General features: G+C 40.4%; 1 non-coding gene across 1 annotated transcript; it reads left to right on the top strand.

Moving 5' to 3' along the window:
* The first annotated feature begins 2,548 nt into the window (after positions 1–2,548).
* On the top strand, positions 2,549–2,635 carry TRNASTOP-UCA (transfer RNA opal suppressor (anticodon UCA)). Its single transcript has one exon. It is a non-coding gene; the product is annotated as a tRNA-Sec (tRNA).
* Positions 2,636–13,428: the final 10,793 nt, after the last annotated feature.

Here is a 13,428-nt window from a genome sequence, read left to right as displayed (position 1 = left end):
AATGTAATTCAATCTTTATTTATTTTTTAAGTAGGCAGTGCATAAAATAGTTGGGGATCTTTGCAATACGAGACTAAGGTAGTAGAATACTTTTTGACTAAAGAGTCAGCTAATACAGTATTGTAAGGGGACTAAGTGTTTGCTCAGTGTGCAAGAGAGCTTTGACAAATCTAAAGAAAGGATCACCGAGTCAGTCATGGCTCTTCATAATGCAAAAGCAAATTATCAAATGGATACCTGACACCAAATGGGGAGAGAGAATTTGGGTGTCTAATTGACATATACACAATCTGCTTAGCATTGGAAGTGTGAAGTTCTACTTGAAGCAAAAATGATTGCGGTATGTAAGGAATGCAGATGTTTATCTATATATCATTGCCACTGGGCCTTCTCACAGTCCTCCTAATAACTGTGCTGCAGAAAGAGCTTTTGGACTTTTCCAAAACAAATCTGACCTTCCCATCACTCCCCACTTCAATGTGCTTTGTACAAAAGGAGATACATGAAAAAGTAGCTGCAGCGTAAGATGGATGTTAGGAAATGGCGGCAGTACGTTATTTTATAGCTGAAGATTGGGGTGGAAAGATTTCATTTGGAGGTAGTGCAATTCACTCACAAACTATTCTCTCTATGCCAGTAATTCCTGCACTGCTTCTAAGGTCTAGCAGCGTTGTATCAGGTGCTGGCAATTGGTCCCTGAAGCACTGGCATACAAAATGGCTATTTCCTGCCGTTACGTTGAGTAGAAGAAGCTGCAATATATTAAATACTTTGCTAGTTACTTTTCTGTGCACACAGATGCCAGCAGCCATCACTGGGATATTTGGGGAATGAAGGAAATATGGTACATATTCACAAATTAAATGGAAGGTGAATCATAACCTTCATTAAGCAGTGGTCCAGTTAAGGACTATGTAAGTGATCAGTATTTCCGGATTCATCTACCTTTATGAAGGGCTGGTTTTCTGCTCAACCCGAAGGTTGATTTCTGCTCAATGTTAATCTCAGTAACAGTAATCATCAGGAATTCCAAACCATGAAATCCACACCCGTACTCCAGATTTACTTTCTTATAATTGTGTACAGAATTTGCCTTGAAGGCTGTGATAAAATGATAGATGCTTCTATGACTTGATGTAAACATTGTGGGGGGAGTCTCTCATTATCTTCCTTTGCCAAACTGTCACTCCAATCATTGTAAAGAATCTTTGTTAAATGTTTTTTATTTCTTTGAATCAGTCACTACAAGAAGATGTCAGAGAGTGAAACCATTTGGTGTCCTGTCCTGGTGTTTACACCTTACAGCTTTCTGGGGGAAGAATCCCCATAACTCTGGCACTTTGCCTTGTGTCAGTTATGAGGACAAGGGACAAAATTCTCCAACTAGCAGGCCCATGTGTTTGTCAGGAATTTAAAAATGTTGTCATCCTGAATTATTTCAGCCTATCAGCCTATCAAAGGAATGTTTAACCTCCTGTTTTCCTTCCCCCCTTTTTTTCTTTCTTTGAATGTCTGTTTTCTTCTCCTTCCCCCTCCCCAGCTGGCTGCAGTGAAGAAAATCCGTCATGTTTTCCTGGAATTTTTCCCCTTTAATATTCAGTTTGCACAGTCTCCACATAAAAGGTTACCAACCTTGGTTTTCACTTATACAAGTAATACTGGCTTTATATTGTAATCCCACTTCAGTTTGCTGATCAGCCTTGCACCATCCCCAGCTGTTATGATATGTAAACAAAAATATTATGACGTCATTGTTAAGAACAGCGGCCTAGCTTTAGCTATTCAAATGCATATTTAGTCCCTTGTAAAAGGCTAGATTTTTATATAGCAATTTCCACAGAAACTGCTGGAGACTCAATGGTTCTGGAAATCAGGCCCCTCATTAGTGTGCCTACATATGGATATAGGCACTTTATCAGAACTGAAAAATGAAAAAAGCTAATATTAGAGTTATTACTAGTTATTTCCCCTCTTGCCCCTCCTGTTCATATCCCATGTTGTTGCTTTGGCATCTCTGTTATCCAGCCAGCTTCACTGCCTCAGTGGCTTCCCCACTGAACCAGACCAGAAGTGATCTGTACTTTGGCAGTGAATCACTGGTGGCATTTAAACAGAATCCAAGACTCAGACCTGGACTGCTCTCATTTCTCAACTGAAGATCATGCTGTCTCTGTGTATGTATACCACAGTTACTCAAGTGATGGACTCCAATATGGATTTAGAAATAAGGCACTTTTAGCTAGACATTGTGTAGATCCCACACCCGATTTCCCCCTATATCTTTTTTTTTTAACCGATTGTCCCTGTGCACATTCACCCTGTGCACATTCATACATTCAACCATGGAAATCTATGGAAGACCAGAGATTTTTCAGCTCTGCTAGCATCTGGTCCTTTCAGTGTTGAATTCCCACCATAATATTTTCAATGGGGAAAAAGTGATGAGCTTTGTCACAGCTGAGTGCCTGTTCCTGTGGGACATTCCCGTTTGGCTCTACTATTGTACTGTGTTTGCATGGCAAGGTTTTGGTAGCGGAGCGGCTGCAGGGCCCAGATGACTGGCAGTAGTCTGGGGTGCAGGCTTCAAACCTGTAGCTGTCTAGTGACAGAGGACTTCATTTCCACCTTTTGGGCACCAAAAAGAACTGCGGTGGGTTGACCCAGGCTGGCTGCCAGATGCCCACCAAAGCTGCTCCATCACTCCCCTCCTCAGCCAGACAGGGGAGAGAAAATATAACAAAAGGCTCATAGGTCAAGATAAGGATGGGGAGAGATCACTCAGCAATTACTATCACAAGCAAAACAGACTAGAGTTGGGGAAAATTAATTTATTACCAATCAAATCAGAGTAGGGTAATGAGAAATAAAACCAAAACTTAAAACACCTTTCCCCCACCCATCCCTTCTTCCCAGGCTCAACTTTATACCTGATTTCTCTACCACCTCCCCCCAAAGCAGCACAGGGGGATGGGGAATGGGGGTTGTGGTCAGTTCATCACACGTTGTCTCTGCCGCTCCTTCCTCGTCACACTCTTCCCCTGCTCCAGCGTGGGGTCCCTCCCATGGGAGACAGTCCTCCACGCACTGCTTCAATATGAGTCTGTCCCATGGGCTGCAGTTTTTCACAAGTTGCTCCAGCGTGGGTTCCTTCCATGGGGCCACAGGTCCTGCCAGGAGCCTGCTCCAGCGCGGGCTTCCCACAGGGTCACAGCTTCCTTTGGGGTCATCCACCACCGTGGGGTCCTCCCCAGGCTGCAGGTAGATATCTGGTCCACCGTGGACCTCCATGGGCTGCAGGGGGACAGCCTGCCTCACCGTGGTCTTCCCCATGGGCTGCAGGGGAAATCTCTGCACCAGTGCCTGGAGCATCTCCTCCTCTCCTTCTGCACTGACCTGGGGGTCTGCAGGGTTGTTCCTCTCACATCTTCTCACTCCTCTCTCCCAGCTGCTGTTGTGCAGCAGGTTTTTCCTCTTCTTAAATATGTTATTGCAGAGGGGCTACCACCATCACTGATGGGCTCAGCCTTGGCCAGCGGCAGGTCCATCTTGGAGCCGGCTGGCATTGGCTCTGTCTGCCATTGGGGAAGCTTCTGGCAGCTTCTCACAGAAGCCACCCCTGTAGCCCCACCACTACCAAAACCTTGCCATGCAAACCCAATACATCTATCTCCAAAGACGTCTACGCCTTTTGACACTATAAGAAGAATGCTTTGCCTGGGCATCAGGTATGTCAGAGCTGTGCTAGGGAGAACTGCTAGGGAGAGCTAACTTCTCTCATCTTGTTCATTAAGCATGCAATTTGCAAAGCCACCACATGGTTCTCTATTTACACTAGACAATGTGCTATTACAGAAGCTTTTAGGGCTGCTGTAATTCTGACAGGATTGTCCTCTTCTCTGTCTTTCTATTTCTTTTTGAAGGCCAGGGGCTTCTCATCCAGGTAATCTACACTGGTGGAGTGGAAAAGTTAGTGGATAATAAGCATCCTAAGAGAGTAAGACTGCATATGGACAATCACTTAAGACAGGAAGGGAGATGGTTTACTGGAGTCTATGTTGAGATACATAAATTCCCAGCTTACCCACCCCCTTCTCTACCTTCAGATTCTATTAAAGATTTAGAGTCTTATAGCTGAGCGGAGCTGACAACATAAAGTGCATTGCACCGATTTACACTGCATATGCAGCCCATATGATGAGGCAGGACATGAACACTCCTCTGGATACTGAGATGTGCCAAAAAATTGTTCTGTCTGGAGTACTCAGGCATATACTTATACATAGGATGAACAAGCCTGTGGAGTTCAGACTTAATGGACTTTCTGGGCCTAAGTAACCTCCTTTTTATATTGTTGTCAGGGAGCAGCTTGCAGGGTTTTGCTGCTGCCTGCAGATCTGAAGGGAGTATGTAGCGCCTGGCTTGGCCGGCAGCACTGCTTCCTGTGCCCTCATATGCTTCCCGACAAGGGAACCTCCACATTCTACCCAGTGGACCATGGTAAAAATTAACAAAGTAAACTTGATGTTCATGATTTCCTCCTCTGTAGTATTTCTAGCAAATGGGGTACCTGAATTCCTAAAGGGCTGGGATATTCTAGATATAATTGCCAGTTTTGGGGGGGCTCACAGGATGTCCAGCATAATCAATGCCCAAGGGAAAGCCAAGAGAACAGCTGGAGCCTTGCTCAGAGTGGGAGAGCTCTATTCTGTGAAAGGTAATGGAAAACTTTACTGTTCTGTTTTGGTGCTGAGTAACTTGATCTATGTGGTTATTTTTATTCTTCTCTGTTTACATTCTTCGTGCCCTTTTCTGATTTTTAGACATATATGTACTTTTTCCTTCTATCTCCTATGAGCTCCTGGATAGAATTCTGCTGAAACCCCTTCCCCCTAAAAACACAGACAAATGCAGATTAAAGGTATGTGCTTTTGCAAGAGGTCTGCATTCACACTGTTGCTCTCTGGATTAAGATTGCTATGGTTTATGTATGTGCAGCTGCTTTCTAATTAAAGCCCACATCTGCCCTGGCTTTAACACCAGTCAACTGTAGTGAAGCCATTAACCCTCTCTGTTACTTCTGCCCTTTGTCCTATGGGCACATGAAAGGATAAGTGGGTTGAGAAATGAAAAACCAAAAGCACAGTTCTGTCTTGCTGGGTTTATGCTCAGTATGTCTGAAGAGGGAAGGACATGGAAGCCAGGTCTCATTCTGTTCCCTCAATCTTATTAAGATTCTGGCTTTTAGTGTAATTTAGCACACATTCAAGGCTGGGCTGCAGTCCTTCATTCTGCTGCTCAAAGGCTTTTTACATTATCATATCTGCTCCCAATCCATTTAGTTGCTTACAACCCCTGACAGGCCCCTTCTGGGAAGGACATGCATTTGTTGCATAAAGTGGGTTACCCTGTCATCCATGCACCCAAAGGATGCCCTGTGTCAAGGGAAGGAATCCTTAGTAATTTCTCACTTGCTTTGAGTTGCTTCAGCTGTACAAAAGAAGTAGGAGAGCCCTGCGGTCTGGCCCTGGAGACTGTGCTCTTTGCTCACGTAAGGCAGAGCCTCATGTCCAGCTTGTAGAATTCAGGAGGCCGTGTCATTCAGAAGGGATTTTTGTATGATTCCTCTAAATGATACATGAGGTAAATGAGTACAGATGAAAGTTTTGTCTCATTTCCTTGGGACCGAGCAATAAAATAGGGAATCTGTAATATGAATTAAAAAAACCACCAAAACCAAAAACTGAGGAAAATTTGGCCTCTTTGACTCTTTGGGCACTGTTTAGACTTTCAAAACTGAATCAGCCCAACTTTGTGGCTTATTATGCAGTCTGCTCTTGATAACTTCTGAAACTTCATCCAAATGAACTATTCAGATCCTGGGTGGAGTAACACTAATGGTGATGTAACAGACCTGAGGTCAATGCATCTCCTCCCAGTGTGTGGTCTGTGAATAATATGTGGGCCTGTGGGTCCCAGAAGCAGTGATGTCTTTGTGAAAGAATTTGAAAAAAAGGGTAGCTGTATTAACTGTATCACAGTTAATACTCCCATTTCCTCAAAGAATCCATTCACTGCAAAGGAGGAAGGAATATGCCTTTTCAACATTCGTCTTTTAAAGAGCACTCAAAAGTGAAGGCGGTCTGGCTGACTGAAGTTGCGTACACCTGAAGAAAATCTCTATTTGAAATGAGTGCCTGCAAAATAAACTGAAGTCAATGTATGATGCAGGTGGCTGAGTTTCTAAAGTGAGAACATTTTTGTTTTGATGCCTACAAATGGATTTAATTGTAATGTGTGAGCTGTGATAATCCCAGAATGTAAGAGAGGGTATTGAACAAGCTCTTCTCTCTAAACATGACTTTAAGAGCATTGCTTTTAAGTGTTGCAAATTTTAGAACATTAGCCCTGGTGGCTTCTTCCCTCAATTGACAAATGTACTGCATAGAAATGAATGGCTGCATGATAGTTTTGAGGGGAAACTAGTGGGATATTTTTTAACCAAACCAAAGTTTAACCTTCCTGTGTATGTTCTGTTCCCCAAAATGCTGTTCAGATTTGAAATGTTAAGTACCAAAGTTTAATGGAGAAGTTCTAAATCTCTCTCTGTAATACTGTCTCTTCCTATGTATAGCAGAATGGTTGGTATAATTATTTTATCCTGTGGGTTTTTTTATATCCTGTAGTTTCAGGTTGTGAACTTAATACTGTAAAAATTATTCTTGATTCATGTGGTTGAGATAAAGCTTGTGGATTGATTCAGAATAACAGTGGGTCTGATGGATGTATGTATGTCTTCGTGGATTTTCAGATAGACGTTTTTCAAATGTCTTAAATGGAGAAGTTTTTTGTTTACATCTGCATGATCCCCCTTGCTTATGCCATGACCCATGGAGAAGTTCAGATGGGAACCAGGGCACCACCTTGACCAAATTTCAGTGAAGCTAGTCTGCAGCACGCTTCAAAGCTTCAGAGTAGCTGCTTCCCATATACTTCTTGATGGCAAATGGATGTTACATGCAACATTTAAGATAAATACCATCACATAAATTCTCGCTTGTCAGTAGGTCCCCTGCGAGCCATTGGCCAAGTTTTGCAACCACGCACCAGCTTACTGAGGTGCAATAGCGTCTAAGGACTACAGTCATTGGCAGGCAGATTAGTCATTCTGGACTGGTATTATGTTCCTGTTTTGTTAGCAGAAAGATACCTTTACCAGAGGGTATGTCTATTTGCTTTTACCTCAAGTATATCCCTCATATGTGCCTTTGTGTGCATCTGTGTGTAAGTTTGCTTGTGCCTAAAATCCACTATATTTATTCAAGAACAGTATCCAGTTTTTCAAATATGTATAGGAATTGAGCATTAACCAATGTTGCTGCCTAGAAGATAAGACGTGTCTGTTTTCTGGGTTAGAATTTGTAAAAAGAGGGGTTTGCTCACTAAAAGTGTCTTTAGGGGCAGTGTTTCTAGGCTATTCTAAGAAGAGATTGATAGAGGTGATATAGTCAAGAGAGAAAAGCAGGCTCTTCTGGAGAATGATTCAGAATAGGATCCTCATGTACTTTTTAATTGTTATTCGTATGCTCAGTCCTGAAAATTCCTGTTTTTTCACCAGTTGCTATTGGAATATTAAATATCACAAGCAGTATGGATTTCAATTAGAAATCCAGAGGAAGAGAGAAAATAAATATTCTTTCAAATACTCACTGAGGCTTGGGCAAGAAAACTCATGATTTTGAAGGCAAAAATGAGACCTTGAGAAATTCTTGCAGTGGATGAAAACTGGCAACCTTGTGGCTGATAGTTCTCATGAGTAGTCTGTTTTCCTCACATTAGCTAATTGTTTTTTGATTTATTCAATTGACATTAGCTGTTATCTCTTTTGATTTGGAACTGAATTGGATAAGCATGTTTTCAGAGATGAAGAGCATACATTTTCATATATTCTCCCTGATCTGGTGATAAATATGATGCACATTAGAGTATAATAATGAAAAACTAATAATCAAATGCAGTTTTTTCTTTTAGTTTTAATAATTCATAATATGGTCTCTGACTTAGGAATTTATGCACGTAAGATGGCCCTGGCAAGCTAGGTCGCCGAGGAGATAGTATGTCTGAAGAAGCATGGTTTATGTATCATAAAAATTTAAGCGGCTGTTCTATATATTGGTATTTGACAGGGAATGAGCTGAAAGCAAGAGTGCACCTAATTTTTTAGACATATGGATGGATTAGTCTGACTTGTTATTTTTTATTAAAATTATACAGTAATGCTTAGTCATACCTTAGATGCAGTTGCTGGAATAAAGGTAGATTATGCCCTAGAGGTAAGAATCACCTTTATTCCATTGGTGCCTGTGCGATTAAAACCACATTGGAGGGATCATACTGCTTTAATTCATTGGTATAATCTTTGGACAAGGCCTTTCTCTAAGTAAGTTAATGAACAAGCAGGCCTTATCTCATAATGGCCAAGATTGTGTACCATTTTACTGTGGTAACTAAAACATATCCCTTTCAATTGTATTCATTTTTTGACTCTTACTCTGTTTCAGTAACTACATTTTCAGCCATCGTTCCTTGTGAAACTGAGAAAGAGAAAACAATTTTCCTTTTCTCTAAGTAAAATGCAACTCCAAACCAGCAATTTTTACTGATGCATATTTGAATTACAGAGTAAAAACAAGTTTTGAGGAAGAGCTCCAAAACCACACCTGCCACCTCAGTGAAGGATCCCAGACTGGAAAGGACTTACTTGTGGATAAATCCATAGGTCTTAGGAGAACAGTCACTTCTGTCCCATGGACAGGCAATCCTGCATGACCAGGTTTTGTGGAATTTTGATTGTATAGCAGCCTTTGAGAGTTTGCTAGTATCAGACTGAAAACACAGAGCTGTCTCTCTCCTAAGTCCAAACACTTAAAGGAATGTGAGTCAGTGATGAGTAAGGAGGTGAATAAAAAGTATAGCAGCAAGCGGTTTCCTTTTCTTTCTTTAGATAACAACTGGATCAGCACCTATACCATATAGTCACTCTCTATTTGCACAAAGGTCTTTTTCATATTGCAGTAATTGAAACTGACATTAAGGAGTGAGTATAACTGGCAGTTTGGAAGACTTCTGATGTGCTACAGCAATAACAAAAGTCTGTGTGAAAGTGAGAATCTGTCCCTTACCTCTTCCCTGTGGATTTTTTAATATTGAATACATAGTTGGTTTTGAGACTGCGTATCTTTTTGGGTTGGTATTTGTTTGGGGGCAGAAAAGTTCTTAGAAATTTCTGATGCTTTAACTAACTAAATTCAGCGTGTTGCTAGTATTGATTTTTTTGACTATTGAAAGTAATTTTGAAGACTTTCTCCAAGTCATGTTTTCAAATTTCAAAAGCTTATTGTTGCTCTTGCTTCAAGTCTTGCCTCTTTATTGCAGATTATCAAATTGTATATGAAATCTCCTGTCCAGTGTTTATTCACAGACTGGCTTTGGACCAAAAATGACCCCTTTATTTGCTCGTGACACACCTTACCTATGCAAGAACAGTGTATTATTTTCCTAAAGAACAGCTGCATTTTAATTGCACATTCTGGGAATAACCATCAACTGATGAAATACAGTGTGTTCAGCCTTCAGTAAATGAATGCAATCACCACTCTTTTGTCACAGAAAACCAAATTTTCTTGTATCTCTTTTGTTTGGAATGGTTGCAGCAGCATTCCTCAAAAGAAGATTTCTGGAGGGAGCTAGGTCTGTAAACCAGCTAACCCAACAGCAATTACATTCCTATTCTTAGCTATTATGAAAATAACCTGGGCAAAGCTGAATTAACATGGCCCTGTAGCCAGGGCATTTTTAAATGCAAAGTGAAACCTGCAGAAATATGAAATACACGCAACTGAATGATAAGCATTTTATAAAAAGAAGTTCCATATTTCAGAAAACAGATTTTCTTTTCTCTGGCCTTGAACTGGCATGGAAAGTAATTCTAAATCTGTAGGACAGACAGAAATAGCTAATAATTTTTTAATGAGTTTTAGTATTTTTCTCCTAAAACCTCAGCTGCTAGAATAATTTGATTCTGCAAGCATCTTAGTTTTCAAAATAAGTTCTTGAGCCCCTTGTGAGAAAAGCTTGGAAACACAAACCTCAAAAATGTAAAATCTATTAAAAAAAAGCCCAAGGTCGATTAAAAAGGGTATTTTGATTTGGCTTATTCTTTAGGGAAGGAGAAGTTGATTTATTTTTTAAATGCTTGAGACAGACAGTCCTTAATATCTCTCACACTTTATTACTGCTTAATTATGTCCCTTCTGAAATGGTAAGAGACACTCAAACTGTAGCAGAACGTAATCAGTTCCTACTAAAACCTGTTAGCTCCACAAAAAATCTCTTCATATATTGCCACCAGTAGTTGCTTTACCAAAACAGGGCTGACTCACAGAGCTGAGACACCTTCTTGCAGGTGCTGAATACAAAGGCATATATCCCCATAACACTGCTACTTCTTATGGGATTCTTCCAGTGCACTTAGTGCCAAGAGCAAAATAAGAGCTCTTTCCCTGTAGCCTTTAATTGAGCAAGCTGTCTTTGATTCAAGAGTTAGTTTTGCCTGAGCAATGGGTGCAGAACTAGGCCATACAAATAGTTTCAGTATAGATCAAAAGATTTTATGTAGATATTAACAACTAACATTATTGATATTAATGAAGAGACATACTGTGCTTACCATCTGCAGATGTTGGAGTGGGTGGATAAGATTTGGGTTTTAGGGAATTGGAAACAACCTGATTTTTTTTTTCCATTTGGTTAATTATGAAATGATTCTTAAAACAGATAACAGTGACTAATTTTGCCAATGAATTTAATGGGATGAAAGGCAAGTACAGAAACAAAGCAAACAAAGAAAGGAGAAAAAAAACAACACGGAGCTTTAGCTTATATTTAATGATGTGTAATTGCTGTTGGTACCAGAAGGCAACTTTTTTCCATAAGTAGTAACGTCATTTTTCAGTTTTAGATATTCAAATTTCAATCAGCATTTGAACACATGATAAATATCAATGGCAGAGGTTGTTGTTTCTCACTTGTACAAGGTTTAGAATACTTATGTATCCTGTGTCAGCCAATAAATCTATGGTTCAAAGGAAGAAATGTATGTATGGGTGTCGTTACCTATCTTATTGTATAACAAATTATTTAATATTTTCCGTTCATAGGCTGTTACATTTTAAGTTTTTAATACAGAAAACAAATCTTCATGTTGTATTTTGTTTAGGGAGATGCATAGTTTTTGCTAGCGTTTCTTTCTGCCTGCTGCTGTGACAAAAATCTTCAATACCTTTTTTATGTGCTAACTGTGGCAGTGTTGCTTTCCTGACATTTTGCTTGCAATGAAGAATGAAACAGTCCCCATTCCAAGGAACACGCCTGTCAGCCTTGACTGCTGCTAGAGCAAGAGTCTGCTTCTAAAGGGAAAGCTGACTGAATTTTTATGGTGTTATAGATCATGTACCACCAAACCTAGAAGACAGCAGATTTGTTTAAACACAGAGTAAAGAAGAATCATAGCTAATTTGTGGCAGTTTCTGGCACATGGGGCCAATTTATTGTTATGGCCCTTTAAGAGAGATTTTTTGTGAACACAGTCCAGTTGTATTCTTTCTCTGTGATTCCTCTTCCATCATCAATCCCTCATCTTTTCTGGACAACTTCTTTTTGGCTCCTTTGTCTTTCCTTAGGTTAGTTATCCGTTGTTTTCTTTTTCTTCCTTCCTAGATCTCATTGTGACCATGCATCCTTGGGTAGGAAGGACACCACTTGTTGAATCTGAGTATCGCCTTGCTGTGTTCTCCAGAGAACCTCTAAATTGTAGGAAAGAGCCAATGCTGTGGGACCAGGGTAGCATGTCATGTCATGGTTCTGCAAGGAACCCTTCATCTTCCAGAAATGCCAGTACAGCATAGTTCAGTTGAACTTTAGCTAGGTTTTTCATGTTCAATGAAGCATGTGGGACACTTGGGTGTACATGGGACACCTGTTTTCACCTCTTAAGCCTCACGTTGTATCCAGGGCTTTTCTCTCCTCATGTACAAAGGTGAATTACTACAGTACTTGCCATGGTCCAAGTATACAGTGTGTTTATTCAGGAGTGGGCACTAACAGACTCTGCAGAGGAACAGGCCTAGACAGAAGAGCAAACACAGCACGGCCAATGCTGTAACTACTGCTAGCAGTGTGACTCCCAGGAAAAAGCTGCTCTGTTCATGTTCTGAGACAGCTTAGAGACCTAGGCTAAGAGCAAGGGCCGAACCAGCCCCAAACCAGGCGGAGTACACAAGAGCTCTTTCCTTCTCAGTCTGCACAGCACAAAGGAGATGTCACAAAGACAAGTGACTTACTTAAGGCTCCACAGAAAATCAGTGGCGGCATTCAACACTGAATCTCCTGAGGCAAATGAGGGCTTATGTTTCGAACCACAGTGCTGCTCCGTAGGCCTTCTATCAGCTCATTACATAATGTTAGTCTTATTAACAATGACTGTTTTTATCTAACCAGAGCCAATGAACCTTAGACTGCTTCGGGGAGGAGGGATGCATTACATGATAATTACAGGATGCTAGAGCTGTCCAAGAACATTTTAAGTTGAATGTATTTGATATTATGCAGATATAAAAAGACTGCAGGTGGCTGCTCTCTCAGCTTCACCTTTTGACTTTTGGACTGTGCCTCTACAGAGGATTTTCAAACACTTCTATGCGGGGACAACAGACAATGGAAGGCTGCCCAGATACAACTTGCGTCCTACTGGGAGGAGAAGAAATGACCATGTTCATGTTCAGCTTCTCTGTGCATGAGTATTTCATTTTGGCCAACAGACATAGAAAAGAAATAAACAAAAGAATGCACTTTCACTAAAAGCTCCTACTTAAATAGCTTGTTAGAACAAAGGGCTTCAAGCAATCTCAGTAATAAGCAATAAGCTACTGATTGACTGTAGAAAAAAAAATTAAAGTTGTGGAAGTATCTTACTGTATATAGAAGGATTTTTAGTTGACCTACCTAAAAGGGCACGTATTATCCATTAGGTTTTGTTTTATTTTCTTTTAATACTGCTAGAGGGGTGGGACTGAGAAAAACTGTTTTGCATTGCCTTTTATTAAGTGATGAATCTCATCAATTGTGTATGCTTTTATCATACTTTATTGTAGGGATAATTTTAAGTTTTATATGAAAACTTCTGTTATTAGACTGATCCAGTCTAGACATTGATTTCAGTGGGCATTGGAACTTTCTTAAATATATTCCCAAAAGGTTTCTTTCATGACTAGTAAACTTGGACAGCAGACAAATGAAATGGATGAAAAATACGTATTTAGATCATGGCATGTAAGAAAGGGATCTCAGTGCAATAGCCTGTCACCAAGATAT

This window comes from Harpia harpyja, chromosome 18 (genome assembly GCF_026419915.1).
Source record: "Harpia harpyja isolate bHarHar1 chromosome 18, bHarHar1 primary haplotype, whole genome shotgun sequence".
Taxonomy (NCBI): domain Eukaryota; kingdom Metazoa; phylum Chordata; class Aves; order Accipitriformes; family Accipitridae; genus Harpia; species Harpia harpyja.
The sequence above is the reverse complement of the archived record's forward strand: the minus strand, read 5'-3'. Positions and strand labels throughout refer to the sequence as shown.